This window comes from Megalops cyprinoides, chromosome 7 (assembly GCF_013368585.1).
Source record: "Megalops cyprinoides isolate fMegCyp1 chromosome 7, fMegCyp1.pri, whole genome shotgun sequence".
NCBI lineage: Eukaryota > Metazoa > Chordata > Actinopteri > Elopiformes > Megalopidae > Megalops > Megalops cyprinoides.
Genome location: NC_050589.1, coordinates 25,824,661 through 25,842,542, shown reverse-complemented (window position 1 = coordinate 25,842,542; position 17,882 = coordinate 25,824,661).

The following is a 17,882-nucleotide window of genomic DNA, read 5'->3' as shown; positions in this document are numbered from 1 at the left end:
GAAGTGCTGGCAGCTTGGCGTTGTTACAATGCTGGTTGGTCAAAGGATTTTATTCCACCTATCCCCCGGTAAATGTAAATCATCAAAAGCTGAGTGCTTTGGATGCATATGAAGCGTGGATTGATTAAACCACACAATTGATTGAGGTAATTAAGACAGAACACAAACCAGGTGATTCACTCGGTCATTCCCCTGCACCAAGGCCACCCACAGCCTTGGGAGTCTGCAAGTTCTCTCTTTTTCAGAGCTCATTAAAAGAACACTGAGAGTTGTTCTGTGAGAGGGTGTCAATACTCTGCCCTCCTGCTCCAATGCTGTCTAACCTTTGTAAGCCGTGTTTTTTAAAGAGCTAATTAAAAAAAGGTATCAATTCTTTACCTTGCCTTTATCATTTACTATATCTATCCAAGTGTGGGTAACTAAAGTTTGCCTGTCCTCAGGGTCTTGTGGCTTCTGTTTCACTTCACTTCTTTCTTCTTCTTTTTTTTTTTTGGTTGTCATTTCCTCTGGAAGTGGTTTTACTAACCCCTGGATTCAATTAACATTTGTCCTCACAATTCAATGCAAGTGCTTCTCTTTTTCCCGCAAAGTACAATTTGGCAATTTCAGCAGTACTCAGAATTGATGACAGAAACTGTATTTGTATTGGAAAAAGTATGACTTGCATTTTTTGTAGGTCAAAATTATGGACAAGCATTGCTTGAATCCAGGGGTCATCGTGCCTGAGCTAAATTCAACAGGTGCAGTGGTACTGGAACTGGTATGGAACAGCACATTCCTTTTTTGTAACACTCTGTAGCTCTTCTCTCCGTACAAGAAGCAGTCACAAAGAACATTTCAAGAATACATAGAAACATATGCTCTACACATGTTTAGGTCACTTGTTGGGAAAAAATAGCATACATTTATCATTTGAATGCAAAGTATATATTTCTTCAAGGAAGTTTGTGTGTGGCTTTATTCAGCTGCCTGCTTTTCATGTGTTTGCTGGGACTGTTTCTTCAGCTTGCCAGATATGTTAAAATTGCATGCAGAAGTATGAAAAGTATAGTCAAGTCTCAAGAACACTCTCAGAGTAGATCTGGAATTATTAAAATCTTGTTACAGCTCAGATCAAATGCCAATCACTTCTTGTTGTAATCTCTGCAACTTTTGAACCTTACTTGTCATTAGCACTCTTTCTGCTTGTAAGAACGTGTTCAAAATGAGACAGAGTTGATGGATTGTGGTTATTCAGACTGAAATTGCCTGCCCTTGATATACCAACAATGTTCAATTAAGCCCAGGGACCTTGGTTGGGCCTTTCAATCCTGCAACGAATAGATGGATTTTAAAAGGTGGTTTAGAGAAAGAGCTAGGGGGAAGTGCTGTGTCATGCCTCTGTCTTTAATATAGCCATGGAGTTTTGTTTGTGACAGAGAAGGAGCCCTGCGGGGAAGATGCGGGAGTCAAAGGAGAAATGGGCCTCTTGTTTCAGTAAATAGCCTTGCTGTCAAAATGGAATATGATTTACCTGCATTCATAAACACACATCCCTGCTGAGTGGTTTCATACGATTTGCTGTGTGATCGAAGGGCCTGTCACGCTAAATCTCAGCTGTCCACTAAAACTGTATGCCAACATGAATATTCATCTCCTAATATTCATATTCATTAAGATGACAGTGGGGGGTGTGGCATGGTCAACAAAATCCATGGCAGATGAGACACATCAAAGATTGTTGGGGTGCCATGGAGGGCAGAGATAAAGACAGAAGGACCTCAGTCTTCCCCTTCCCTCAGTCAGTGCTTTGACCCAGATGACAGTGAATGACAGATAAATGGTTAGGGTGTCCAACCAATCATTTCCTTTGGTTTGTTTTAAAAGAACAGTAAAGTAATATGGCGTGACTGTCAGTGCATTATACTAGATAACCAGATGCCTAGGAGAGTGGTTACACACAAGACAGTCCCATGACTGCAGTTAGTCAACCATTTCTTGCACTTATAGGGTTACTATGTTTTAGAGATGAGGTATATACATCAAATTATTAAATGTGAGTCAACCATAAAGTTAGTAATTATTAGTTTCGGTGCTGGCTGGGTCGAGTGGTGCTCTTTGAGTCAGCCAGAGATGTGCAACTGTGAGAGCAGCACCATCAAATCCATGGCTGGGTCAGAGCATGGGAGCTGCTGGAGACACTGACCTGGGGCCAAGACAGCATCCAGCTCAATATACCTCACAGATGAACTGGGGGGGGGGGGGGGGGTGGCAAGTGTTAAGTCACAGTGTGGTCCTGTTGTGATGTAGCTATAAAAGTAAAGAATCTTGTTTGGGAAAAACCCTCTTTCCTCCACTGGTGGAAGGTGGAAAATTGATTCAGCTGATTGCTCTCTTTGAAGCTACTGCACTTACCTCAAGGCAAGTGTTCTAATGTTATCAAAACATGGCGCCGGCATGCTGGCAGCCTGGGGGTTCAGCTCTGTCTTGGAAACAAAATTTATTAGAAGATATATTTATTTATTAGAAGGTATCCTAAGACACAATAAAGTTTACTTGCTCCACGTTCCATTAAGCCAGACATATTATATCTAGTATAACATATTATACGTAATACGTAATATTAAACCAAAAATCACTTGCAGTTTTGTTTAATGACAGAGAAAAACACTGCAAAAAATGTCCATTTTAAGATCAGGGTCTATGCGTTTATGTGAGGATGAAGTGTAAGGTTGCGACATGCTGTGTTTGTGGATATGGATTTATGGCTGCTGTTTAACGCAGGACAGCAGTCTGACAGCCCTCGCCCTAGGAGTCACACCCCGGCGTGGCAGGAGAGGCATGCACCATTCCAGCGCAGCAGCTCTGGGAGGGAGAGAACACTATGGAGCCTGTGGAGAGAGCTCAAGGTTTTTGTTTTCTTGTTTTTTTCTCCCATCTCTTTCTTAAGACTCCCTCTAGTGGCCTGGAGAGTGCTCTGCGGAGGGAAAATCTCCCGCCTGCTGTTTCATCTGCTCCGCTAGCTGCCTGTTGAGCAGCCTCAGTGAACATTGTCTGTCTGTCAGTGTGTTATTCTACAGGAGCCTTAATCCAATGAGACCAGACACTACTAATATCAATTTAGAGCACCAAAACTAACACAGCAGGCAATTAGAGCAAAGATACATTTGTTTGACACCTACAGGTGAATGCTGTCAATAAAGGTTGCAATGTCAAGTGTGTTAATGCAACATACGAAAGTACTTAACTTAAGAAGCTGAGCTTTAACTGCTGACCAAGCAGAATTCCCTTCCGGAGTAATTGTGACAGGGATAATGTAGCCACTGTTCCAGCACGGGTGTATTTACATTGCAGTCTAATGTCTCTGTCACAGACAACCATTCATCAAAGTCATCTCTAGAGAATGAGCGTTTCTGATGCAAGCAGAACACAGCTATAATGTAATTGTCTGTACTGGAATAACTGTCATTAATCAAACCTCCTCAGCAAGCTAAACTCTCTGCAGCAAGGGTCATTTCATTTAACCTGTCTCAGGGTATATAGAACATCCTGTCATGTGACAGGACATTGGCAGCCATATCAAATCAGTATTAAAACAGACAAAATCCTTGGGAAAATCTTTGGGAAAGCAGTGTATTTCTATATATTTGGTCAGAATTATTATATCATTTTGCAGGATTTAAGTTGTGTGAATAGGTCACATGAACTAGACAACACACTAAGTATTTTATGCAGATGGTTAGGTGGTTAGGTGATTGGAGAATTTCTCAAACGTTCAAAAGTTAATATATCACCTTTAATCTAGTAGATGGAGCATTGTTGGAATATTTAGCACAAAAAGGAAAAGGCATCAAATTTCACTTTCACTGCAATTCCAGTCAGGGCCTGTCTTCACTCAGAAAGAGTGGGATTTTTTGTGTGGAATTTGCATGTGAGAGATAGAAAATTCAATTATATGTTACAAATTTCTGACTTCATAAAAAGAAAGGTCCCTTCTCCTTTTTTCTGTTTGAAAACTTGACTACAGTTTTGCAAGATTGCTAATTGACTTTGCTCCCTCAATTTCTCTCTTTGTCCTCAAAAGATGGCATTAATGATTGGGACTAATTTTCAGATTAAAAATGGCACTCTGAGATTCCCGTTCATCAGTAATAACAGACACGGTTAAACCCGTGTGGCCCAATCAATGGCTCTTAATTTGGACTGTGCAGCGAGGGCAGATTAATTAATTATAAATCCGAGAGGCCTTGATTTTAAAGCACTGCTCCTAATCAGTTCCTACATACACAGGCTCTTAGAGGCGTTGAAACTGCATTTCTTACTGACTTTGTCCATTTACCGAGTAATTGTGTATTTGTATTTCCCAGCAAGAACGCATGTTGTCAGGAAATAGAAGCCCGTTTGTTCTGCTATTCTGTGTTACCCTTGATCACAAGTAAGAGTCAGAAACATAACTCTCTCACCAACACAACCCCACCCCTCCGTTGTATAAACATTAGTGTTTAATGAGATTCATTTGCAGAAGGACTCTTTTTTTCCTCACAGAGATTCTATAGGAGGCTGCGGTTTTTTATCCTTTTAAGATACTTCATATCTGAGCTTGAGCATGTTCCTGCTTAATTTGTGAACAGTGGTTCAGAGGAGAAGATTCAGCCATGATGGATTGAACCGGGTGGTGTTTAAATGGGAGCGCATTGGCACCAATGCACTGGGTGGGTGTGTCTGTGATTAATTATTAAAATTATAATGTTTCATCTCCAGAGATGCAGTGTGATTTGTTACAATCATTAAACATGGGTTTACTCCAAACTAATTAACACAGATTTATTGGGAGGGGAATTCTCCTGAGCGTTCTTATAACCATGTGCTACATGTGATGCATGTGTAGACAGACAGTACATGCAACATTATATTTTTTCAGTCATTTTCAACAGGTTTGCCTGTGTTTTGAACATAAACAATGTATACCAAGGATGACTTCAGGATCAAATTGCCACAAGAGACCTGCAGACCATGGACAGCATTAGCCTTATCGAAGTAATGCCATGGACAGTACTGGCCCTGTCACACAAGTGATGCAGGACCATGGACAGCACCGGTCCTATCACAGCGGCTCTGCATGACTACAGACAGTACCGGCCCTATCACAGGAGCTCTCCATGACTACAGACAGTACCGGCCCTATCACAGCCAGGAGTGCTGCATGACTACAGACAGTACCGGCCCTATCACAGGAGCTCTCCATGACTACAGACAGTACCGGCCCTATCACAGGAGCTCTCCATGACTACAGACAGTACTGGCCCTATCACAGCCAGGAGTGCTGCATGACTACAGACAGTACTGGCCCTATCACAGGAGTGCTGCATGACTACAGACAGTACCGGCCCTATCACAGGAGTGCTGCATGACTACAGACAGTACCGGCCCTATCACAGGAGTGCTGCATGACTACAGACAGTACCGGCCCTATCACAGGAGTGCTGCATGACCGTAGACAGTGCTGGAGGTGTCACAGTTTTCATTCAGCCCAATGCTAAAGAGTGCAGCTGCTGCTGGCTGCTTCTGCTTCTGCACTGGGCCAGAATTAAGGTCCGGCACTGCATGTCTTTGGGACCGGAGCTCATGCTGCAATCCAACTCTCCCCTTTGTTGTTCCCAGTTGAGTCCTCCGACCAGGACGCAACGTTCACTGCAGCACTGTGCCCAGAGGCCCTGTGCCGTCCCTGGGAGAGGACAGCAGTGCGTCGCACCACAGCTTGTCGTTTCCCCGCCCTTCATAGCAGCATAGTTCATGGTTTTTGCTTTGTTTTTTCCCCAGATACTCTTTCTTTCCCTTTGTATGTTGGCCTTTCCTGACTTCCAGGGGGTGAAATATATCAGCCCGAGGCCTTTATTGCTGAAAATGTGTTCTGTGTTCCTATCCGCTGGTCCTGCCCAAGTTAGTCTCTGCACACCCAATGCAATCTGACTGTGGTGTAGCATTTCTGACTGGCATTATAACATTTTTAATGTTATAAGAAATCTGTGGCATCTGCGGCATGGGTGGTTTGGCTAACTCAGTTGGTCCTTTTGCTTGATGAGGTCATTTCTAAGGTGGTGACTTCAGCCCTGTCCCCATCTTGAATTGCTCCATGCACCTGCACCAGCTTACACTTGCTATTACTGCCTTAGAGCAACCAAAAGCCTCCTGCACACTGCCAAGCAGCACAGAGTCCTTCTCCCAGGCTGAGCAGAGGGATTGCAGTTGTAGGAGCTGTCTGAACCCTGTAAAGTGAACTTGTAAAGGGATGGGGATCAGAGCAAATTGATGGCACTGACAAACATCAGGTCCCAACCTCTCTCTCATTCTCCCTTGCTCCCTTTCTCACCTGTTCCTTTGAAGTGTCTCCTCTCCTCTCCACTCCCTTCCTTATCCTTTTTCCTGTCTCCCTTTCTTTCTCTATCTTCTCTCCTCTCTTTTGCTGATCACAGTCATGTGACACTGAAATATTGAGCATAGATGATTATGTGTAAAAGGTAGATTCATCAGACAAACCATTTGTCAAAATTAACTGAAAATAATTTACCATTGGTGCATATGCAACCTGTGAAGCTTTTTTTTTTTTAAAGGCAAATATATCTTACATTACAATGCACATAACATTAGAAAATAACGGGCATATAATAATAATGGGCAAGAATAAATTAAAACTGCATTCAACCCTCAGTGAGCTGCTTGCTTGGTACATAGAGGATGCTAATTCTTTATCTAAAGACGTGTGAATATTCATTGTTTATTTCCAGCACATTGTCCAGGAGGGCACATCAGTGCACATTCAACATTTTAGGTTAGATGCGCAGAACTCAGCATACAGTGTATCTGATTATTCAGAACAGAGAATTTGTTTAATGGCATACAGAATGGCCTTGGATGTCCAAGCACACACAACATGCAGACAAAGAATTCAGCCAGCAAAGTCAAACTTTTATTTATAGACACAGAAACATCTTTGCCATCCCCTGCAGGCATCCAGTCCAGTATAACACACAAAGGCTCTTTTTTTCTCTCCATCTCCCTCACCTCCTGGCACTCACTCACCCACCTACCTGTGCATCTGCCATGCGAGAGAGCGAGGGCGAGATTTAAGGTGACACCAGCGCACCTGGAGCTCATTATTTTTGTTGGTCCGGTGTATGCTGTCCAATGTGCCCATTTTGGCACATGTCTGTTGCCATTAATCTGTCTACCTGAAATATCGCCTGCAACATGATCCCAGTCTTGTAGCTGTCGATGACACTTCCAAGTTAAAAAAAAATGCAGAGAAAGATGTCTAATTGGACATAACAAGCATTTCTTAATCAGATAATATTTTCAACCAATACTTTCTCTAAGTTTAATGAGATATTTGAAAAAAAAGATTTTTCTTATATGTAAAGCCCTAGTATGTTATCTGTTATGGACAGATAGTGAGTTCAAGCACCGATCCCTTTTTACCCAGTGCTGGCTTTGCATTAGATTTCCATATGTTCTCATCTACAGTGCATTTCTCTTTAAAGATCATGCAACCATTGCATGGTACTAACTGTGATAACAGCCCTCTGTTGGAATTAGCATATCTTTGATTCCCATCACAGAACTGGCATGTCTTTGGGGCCCAGATCAATCGACATCTTTAAGCGCAGAGGTTTTGATCTGTCTGATTGGTACTCATCAACGCTCAGAACCACACTGCTTGATGGAGACACCAGATACGCAACTTTACATAACCCCTAGAAGCTTGTGAAAGAAGATGGAGGCCATCTGCTTTGAGAGGAGGACACATGATACATGTGGTCTGAAGTTAGAGAATAGAAGGCCAGCCAGGTCATGGTAATCTCTGTCTGTAATTTGGAAGTTTAGAGCCAGGTATACTGTTAGATAGTGACTGAAAATTAGGAATTAGGAATACAATGAATGTATGAACGAAGAATGAAGGCTTCAGCACTACCATCCACTGGCTCGCTCCTTGGTACGCATCACAAAGGGACCTTTAAATGCTGGCAACTAAGGGTTGTCCTCATACTGTACAACAGGTATATTCACACTGTAGAAATTTGTAAAAGCTCCTATACAATCAGGTGTCTGACCTCAGGCACAGCTTCTATTCAGTAGCCCTAGCCTTCAACCCCAGCTGTGAATTGCCTTTGAAAAATATGGATCACGGTCACCCTGTGGCCAGGCCCTTTCAGGTGGACAAAACAGGGGAGCACAAGCTCATTTGGAACCCTCACACCTGGAGACACAGTGTGTCCTTTGTCACATCACAAACAGATTAGAGAGCATGAGGGAGTGGTTGGGATTAAGGCAAAGTGTGCAGTGCCATATGGCTTTAAGGACAGCATGAATATCCCTCTGTCAGCTGGTGCTGTTATTCTCAGGTTCTGGCTCTGTGTTTACCAGCTGTAGGGAGCTGATCATTGGCATTCTCCCGCTAAATAAGGTATGGTCTGCATGAGGTCACTTGGCAAGGGGTTTACCCAGCATCCACCTGGAAAAGCCATGCAGTTGAGTTTTGGGAGGACCTGCTGTAGGCAGAGAAAAAGAGAGCACAGTGCCTGCAGGGGTGGATGAGAGGGAGGGGGAGGGGGAGGGGGGCGAAGTGGACAGAGTGTGGAGGCTGAGGTGAAACAGACCAGAGGTAGATGTGAGAGAGCTAGAAGACAGTCAATGCTCAGACCTGTCAATAATGCCTCAGCCGAATCCTGCATCTCTGCTCTATGGATAAAAAAGTGACGGAGGAGTGTTGATGCTTTGCTCCAGGCGCTCATGCTGCCCCCTTCATTTCTCCCTGGTTTCAGAAAAGCAGAGGGCTGGGCCAACTGTCTGCCACAGGAGGCATCTGGCAAAGCACTGAGGCATTACAGGGGTAACAGGTAACTGCTGTATGATGTTTTGAAAAGTTACTTACCAAGTGGCAAAGAGATTTATGCTCTCATTGACATCACAATATTTCACTGTATATGGCCAGACTCTGAGAGGCACTTTCTTACTCTAGGATAAAGTCATTAAAGTGTGTGTATTGTGGGGGAGGGGGCTTTTTCCAGACTCGGGCCCATTGTTGTCACCCCAGCAGACCAGTAGATCAGTCAGGTGGAGGAAACGGACGGCAAGCTTTCATTTCCTCCAGCGCAGTTATCAATCACTCTGATGGTCACATAAAATGTAAATTAACGACAAGAAAGGGGGGCCAGGGGACCAAAATCTCCTGTAGAGCTGAGGGGGCCGAGAACATAAGAGGCAGAGGGGAGGAATCCCTCACCGGCCTCTCTTCATTGCCACGTCCTTGGGACTCCATCACTCCAAAATAAATAACTGTAAGGTTCTTGTTGCACAGAAACAGTGCTCTACTGTAAATGAAGGGCTATTATGAATGCCCATGTCAATCTTCTAGTCTGTCAATGGAAAGTTTTAAAGAGTAAACATAGCCTTCGCTTCCTTCAGTGATATAAATCAAAATGCACTTTTTTTAGTGTGCAGTTAGGGCTCGCTTCAAGTCTGTGGTTTATTAGCCATCAATTATTAACTATTAGCTATTAACTTTCAAGCGTGGCCCTACAGCTGACAGGTCATTACTGTTCAACGCACCCGTTGGGTGCTAAATTGAGGCTGGCCCTCGCGCATTCTCTTTGTCCTTCGGCTCTTTCGGTGCAACAGTGATGCTTAATACTTGTCAGACAGCACCACGCTTTGCCACCAGCTCAGACACACAGCATATGCTATCCAAGTTAGTCTGTAACAGGAATGTGTGACAGTGGTGCCCGAAGAACCAAACATCAAAAACCAGAAGGAGAAATATTTCCAAAAATTAAACTGGAAGAAGAAAGCTATAATTAGTCTTAGTGCAAGCATACAGTCCACAGCAACAAACCGCTCTCAAAAACGTGAATCTTTGGAGGCAATCCACCACTTGTATTTATTTACAAGTCCAATCAGACAGGTGTGATTCCTTAGCCAATGAACAATGGACATAACACAGTTATACACACAGTTCCACAGACAGTTATAATTACAATTGACCTGTTATGAATGAAGTTGACAGAATTGGATCAGTTATCTAATAAATGAGCACATAGGATCCTCAATTAAACAATTAATATTTCTGTTTCTGGAAAGCTCTTTAAATTCAATAACGCCAAGATCCATTTTTCCTTATGACTACACAGACACACTTAAATACTGCTCAAAGGGTCACGTCCCCGAGGCGAGGAAACACTTGAGAGCTGTATTTGGTGTAAATGTTCCACCTTGCACAAAGAGCCCGATACGGCCATGACACGCAGTGAAAAGGGCAAATTAAAATGGCTGATAAGAGGTTTTTGCCTTATCTGCAGGCCAGCCAGAAAGCAGCGATTCAGACAAATAAATGAGGGCAAACAAAGAGGCAGGCGCCGCCAAATGGGGATGGACGCTAAACGGATCCAGAAAAACATATTTAACGGTTATTTCACAAAGTCACACCTGCGGAAGATAACGCGGTGGCAGCGGTGCTATGGGGGCGACGCGGGGTCCCTACGGGGAGATTAATTGGTTTGGCGAGGCGGGATTGACATGCCGTCTAATCAGGGCCGGCTGGTTATTCGGCGAGCAGGCCCTGCTTAACACAGCGGGCTCATTTTCCGGGCGATGGGATCAGGGTTATGGATCTATCCCAGGGCGCCCCACTTGTGCAATGTCACCCTGAGAGAAGCACTAGTTCCTAATGGGGTGATTCATGATCCACCCCCACCCACCCCCCACCCCCCCACTCCCCTTCGCCACACTCCTCTTTCTGTAAGGGGATGAAGCAGAATAGTGTAAAACCACACCCCACATGTCCACCTGGATCATGTTAAACTCCAATGTTGATCAAATGCTGAGGATTAACGTGAGTAAAAACCAGTCTCACAACTTTTAAATTCTGTCTTGTCAGTTTGTTGATAGCCAAGGTTACATATTTAGATAAGAATACAAGGTGGGGAAAAGGATGACTGCATTCGCAAACTGATTACAGTAACCGCTGCCTCAGTCACATTAGACTATTTGGTGTTAGCGCTCTTTTAAGATTCTGTCTCTCAGTATATCGGTCACAGGAGTCCATCTGTGACATATTTTGCACTTGTTTACCCTGATCTACAATTACCCAGAGGGCAGTGGTGCCTGAGAAGATGCAAACTTGAGCTGTGATTCCGTGCTGTTGTCATATCATATCTGCTCCTCTGTCAGTTAAAACTTTCCCTCTGAATCTCATACAGAGGCATTCTCCTTCTGGACCTGAAGCACTGCGCTCTGAGTGTTCGCAAGTGCTTGCTGTGTTTGGCAATGTCAAGCCCACTTTCTCCTTGAGAGACGCAATTTTGATTTTGTAACAGGGACGGATAACCCCCACCCTTTACTCTCTATATACTGTGAGTTTTCTGTACTTCCTGAGTCTCCTCCATTATTGTCACAGTAATCTTGCCACATGCAAGCGCCCCTCAGCTGCACCAGTGACAGGGGCAAGAAGATCCTACCAGCATGTTCTAAAATCAAGAGGCCATCAAAATACATTTCCTACCGACTAAAACATCCCTATAGTAGTCAAATCTTGCCTCCCTCCTGTAAGAGACTATTTCAATAAAATGACAAGCAGAGCAGCATTGTGACCACTCCCACTTCCTACTGCTGAATCCCTGATTGGTTAAAGTTGAATACATTCTAAACCAGTTCATGTGCTCATAAAGGTCAAGGCAGAACCATTCAAGTATTGATAAATTTAACTTTCAGTGAGCGAGTGATTTATCACCTGATAAACCAGGGGACACCACAGCCAACTAATGTGTTCAATTATACAATTAACAGATAAGGAAGACTGGTACCCAACAGATTCTACAGCCCTCTAAGACCAGAACTGTCCTGCTGTAGGCTGGTGGAAATAATTCCGTGATTACAACTGATTCTCACAGAACTGTGCATTCTCTTCCTGGACTCAGAAGCTTGGTGTCCTGTGCCTGCTGTCAAGTTGTTGTCCCAGTCAATTATTTACTCTCTCTTGCTTGTAAATCCTGTGTCAGACTGGCAGGGGCTGCGTGGTGTCAGAGCACCACAAATAATTCACAAAGATTCACGGATCTGCCCACATCCAAACATACGCTCCTGCCAAGTACGCCATGGCTAAAGCCCATCATAGTGGACAAGCTAGCCCAAAAGCCTGCCTCTTTCTGGCGGCCATCTTGACTTATCGTCAGACCCCCTCGTTTGAGAAGGAGGTCGCTCCCCATGGCCCTGTCACATCACAGAGAAACGTCTGAATCAGCTCCCCTGCTAACACAGGTGTGATAAACAGCAGGTCAAGCTAAAAGGGGTCAGAGTTCAACTCATGGGCAGTAAAAGATTTCAAAGGCAGCTAGATTTTTTTATGTCCCTCAGCATCATTAATCACCACGTTTCATTGTCCATGGCGTGATCGGTTGGCGGGACGGAGCTCTGCTGAGGAATGTCTGATTTCCATGGCATGGTTCGGTCACGGTCACGTCCAGGCCCACAAGGAAGGCACATTAAGCGACAGGCGCGGCGGTGTACGGAGTCTGCCTTACCTTATTAGGGGCCTAATCTAATAAGGGATTTACACAATCACGCAGCATGCTCTCGGCCTAATCAGTCATCGGCTTTCATTTCCCACTGTTTGTTAGGTTAATGCTGTTTTTAGGCTTGCAACAGCGTGGTGTAATTAATTTTGCGGACAGGCGACAGCACACCCCAGCATGAAGAACACAGAGGACCCACAGGGTGATTAGGGACATTGTTATTGTCATTAGTGTCATTGCCTGTGAAACCCGCGCGCACATCATGGGAGGCTATGATACGACGAGAGGCACAGAGACTGAGGGTAGTTTACCCTGGCAATTGGGAACTGTTATAACTGATCCCAGATCAAGGCAGGCAGCAAGACAACATCCAAGATGACAGCTGTGACAGTTATCCTAGAGGACAGCAAAAAGACACCCGGGTCAGGAGAAACGAATCCGCTGAAACCTCTAGGCTTGGCACTTTTGCAGCAATGACCTTCACAGTGATGCGCCTCAGCAGAGGCAGACTCTATAGACAAGCTCTCCCCATCTGAGATCAGGAAGGACAGTACAGCACAGTCCAGACTTCAGCCCCCAGTGCAGTCACCACATATATAGAGATGGTAAATTGGGTGTCATTTCAGACTGGTAACTTTTCGGTCGCAAATGAGATTTTCACTCCTTGGGCCCGAACACCCAAATGAGCGCCATGGTGTGGGACAGAGTGGTGATTTGATCTCACGGGAGGATGCGAGAGGCTGAATGAACTTTTGCGCCCAGTGCATGTCTGTGAAATGAGATTTTGTTATAAGATATCAGTTTTGTCACATCACATATCTTTATGTGCCTCCCACGGGTCACCCTGTTGCAGAGATTATTATTTTTTATTTCAACCAAAATAACTGGTAGAAACAAAAAGAAGGAAAAAAGAACAATGTCTGAAACCACCCCATGGCAGCACAGAAGAGGAGTGGGTGTCACCAAAAAGGGAGTTGTGCAACATCCTTCAGTGCAGAGAAACTAGAGATCTTATAATTCTATTGGGTCGAATTTTCTTCAAAAGTCTTCTTCCAGACCTGACTCCAATACAATGGCCATGCATCATCCAATGTAACACAATCCATCCATGGCCAATGGCCTTCATTGGCGTGTATCATTCATATTCACATAGTGGAGGCACTTATCCGGGGCAATGTAACTTGTATTCTTACATATTTAGATCACTATTTATACAGCTGGGTAGCAGCACAGTTTAATCACATAGTTCAAGGGTACAATAGTCATGATCCACTCAGAAATTGAACCTGCAACCTCTGGATTATGATCTCACCTCCTTAAGCCACACTACACTGCCACCACTCAAAATTTCACCTGCAAACACAGCCATCTCTCCAGGCGCCTCTCCAAATTACCTGTTCTGAGGGAAGAAAGTGAACGCAATGACAAACATCAACAAACAGCCTCAGCCTCATTTGCATGGGCATACTTATTGCCTGTTCCTGTGGGAAAAAACTAAACCGCCATTGTTCCCGCTATCAAGCATTCACTGCCGACAGGTGTTTAATTCCTCTTAATTTACTCTCAGGTTCCAAGTCTGGTTCCCTTCCAGCCCTGGGAACAAAGACACAAAGCACAACCGTTCAGATGACAGCTGACTTGGCTGCATGCACCAGCTGAACTCAGAGATAAAGTGGCCGAGGTAGAAATGCTCTCTGGTGTCCGTGCAGAACTTTCCAACAGCCTCATCAGGGTGCAGTCACAAGTAAAAGGGAGATGCCAGAGCCTGCCTTTGAAATGGCATTGAGTGTAAGGAAGGGAGGTGAGAGCTGAGCCACGCATCCCAGAATCCTCTCCTGAATAGAGAGATCATGTGGCAATGGTCCTATGTTCCGATGGCCTCATCTCGGAATTATCAGTGGAGCAACCCTACTGCCCATTGACTTCTATTAAAGATCCACATTGCACAATGGGTTAAATGGAGCAAACAGGAGAAATCGGCCAGTTGGAGAGTCAGAGCGATTATGTGATTGAATTAGCATTTGTAATTTCCCTGTCCAGCACTTAGCCGCCTGGTTGCTTGGCCGCTGTCCTGTTAGTTTGGCCAGTGTTGCCCTCCTGCTCTGTTTACCATTGCGGTGTACTGAGGTGAGAGTCCTGACCTTGGACACTGCGATTAGTTCCAGGGTTTCTATGTCCATCTATTTGCTTATTTATTTTCTTGCCAATCCATTTGTATTCTGCAATTGAAAAGGGTTTTGTGGTCCATGCCACTTACCGTCATGATGAACTACAGCCCTTGACGAGTTTCACAACAGCAGCACAGCAACAGCCTCCCAGCGTAATCAGGAAGTCCTCCAGTTTCCCACATTGCACCTGTGCCTTCATTTTATCAGCACTCAGAGCAATTTCCTTACATGATACACAGAGACAGGTTTAATCTCATCTCACAGTGCCCCCTGAATGCAACTGATTATATTCCAACACTTCTCCTAATCCACTACTTTGCTCTGCAGTGATTTGGGACAGTTGGGGAATGCTTTGGGGTCATGTTGGGGACACTGCTCTGCCAGACAGCAAATCTGTTTTAAGGAGGAAGGAGGACAGAGGGAACTTTGATCTATCCCATAAATGCTCCCAACAATTGATTAAGAACTGTTTACAGGGTGGTAAACAGTGTGGTTAAGAATCTCATTTTCCCTGAGCCATGTTAGAGGCAGTGCCCTCAAAATGTAGACATTTAAAGCCACACTCTGGAAACTGTCTTGCGTTTGTCCAAGTTAATTTCGCGGAAGGATGGGAAGCTTTAGATTTTGACATAACTGTTTAATTTAAACCGTGACTTTCAGTGGAAAAAACAGCTACACTCTCTGAATTTTAAACTGCAAAATGGATGATGAGTGTTATCCTAAGCAGAATTGCACTTGTGAAATGTTGTGAAAGACCTAGTTTAGAAAATCAAAATCAGTTCAGTAAAGGTTCAGTTTGCTTCACGTTCAGTATGCAATCCAAACAGCTGGCTTGTAAACTAACCTCAGCTGATTTATGCATGTCTACCCTGTCTCACTGTGACCCTGCTTAACAGCAAAAGCTAACTATGCATTGCTAACACTGGCTATTAAATATTTACAAACATGTAATAGATTACAGCTAACATCCATGACATGTTAAGTACCTTCCAAGAATTACATGCCTCCACCAAAGGGTTGAGGGATTACTGCTACATGACCCTCAGTGGTTTGTTATCCTCTGGAAGGCAGAAAACGACCAAACCGTTTAAAACGTTTAAAACTGTGTGTTTGCTTTGCGCAGGTTCTAAATGGTAACATGGGTTAACAAGTGGCCCTGCTCCCAAAGCACACTTAGAAACCACGTCAAGCACTACATTAATACTCCTGGCAGAAAAAATATAAATAAATAAAAATCAATGCTGCTCTTGTCATACTTATTTTACAGCAGTTGATTTTTGCAGCACATTGTTGCTCCTTGCAATTACAAAGACCCAGGTCAAGTCTGAATAGCTCTGAATGACTGAATGCTAAATCCAGCCTGTTACTCTGTGTAATTGGCCAGGACGTGAGAGGAAACAGCACCTGAATGCTAACTGACAACGACAACCTGAACACTATCCCAGTATTGATATTATTGAGTGTGGAACAGCTAATTATAGGATAATTGCTTGTATGTCGTAAAGGATTATGGGATTGTACCCACTGAACAAGAATTGAGGTAATCAGAGGAGAGAAAGCAGAGTTTTTTGGGGGGGTGTTTCAGTTCGTTGAAAGCCCCCCACTCAATTTATTGAAAAGGACAAGACATCTTTTCTGAGTGAGGTCAGTGCTGTCAATAACAAGGGGAACTGGAGACTCGTTATCCTTTGTAATCCTACTGAAATGCACAGTTTTTATCTATTACCTGAAAACAAGTTCATCAGAGACAGGGAATATTGTTAGGTTTAATGAATGGGTAACACATACTAGTATAATTGGCTCCAACAATCCATGTAAGCCGATGAGACCAGTTTACTTTTCTTTTAAGCTTCTGCCAATCCTCATGGATTTAATTTTCCACAGATGATCTTCCTCAGTTGTGTTTTCAAATAAAATGTAAAAAGTTTCATTTTTTAATTCTAAATTTTCTTTAATTCACATATGTTCTAAGTTGCACAGCTTACTTCATTTTGCTAAATCAATTCCATCAAAGGCAGTATCATTCATCTATTTTTTATCATACCTTCAAGGTTATCCTTGGAAAAATTATTTGCAATCAATTTCAAGCTCTGAAAACATGTTATGTCTTTGGGAATACTAGAAAGTACTAAGAAACACGGAGAGAAAGTTTGTATGGACACTTCTGGAACACACAAAGTCAAAAGCTGTGCTCCAAACTGACCAACATAGTACATGGTAGACATGGCTGTGAACTACACTCACACATTGAAAGCATGGATAATGTAGTGTGCTTCAAAATAACCAGACATCAGAAAAACAAACAATGCATTTATCCAGGAAGTGTTTCACATTTCCTTTTGCAGGGTGCATGGCTGAATTCCATGTTGAAATGTAATAATGGTCAGTATCTACCCACTGTCATATTTGCTTGACTAGTTGAGGGAAGACAGGAAAAATTTAAGGTGAAAAGACGGAAAAGGTAGTGTCAGGGCTCAGGCACAGACTCAGACGCAGACCACGAGTGTTACAGGTTCCAGGTGGCTTTTATTTGAATCGCTGGGCACGAACACAATGGCAAAACAGGCAGGGTCAAAACCAGGCAGGCAGTCCGAAGGCAAACAGGGATCAATAACAGGAACAGGCAGGGTCAAACCGGGTAGGCAGGCGGATCAGGCAATCAAGGCAAGGCAGCAGGCAGAGACGAAGTAGAGGAACAGGCAAAGTCGGAACGGGAAATTCCAAGCAGAAACCACAGGCGGGAATGAAACAGGCACAAAACACTGCAACGAACTGGCAACAAGACAGAGACAAGCAGGGTAGATGTAGGGCTGGGGTGACGAGGAGATGGGATGCAGGTGGGCAGGCAGGCAGGTGGAGGTGATCAGGTAATCAGGTGGGTGGGGACAGGGCAGACAGCGGGCCTGGGCTGGAACACAAGGAAAACAGTAAGCAAAAATACATGGACTACATTGACAGATAGGGAGAATACCAAAACAACAGCTAGGGGGGCGGAGTACCGACACTTATATAGCTCAAGGGGCTATGTTAGAGTGCATATAAGGTAAAAGTTCTTTAATACAGAATAATGATGAGGTGTGTTCACAGCTGAAAGATTTTGTATCTTGTAAACTTATGTTCTTAATGGAAGGTACCAAAAGGTTTTGTGTGGAGTACCCACTACACAGCATGC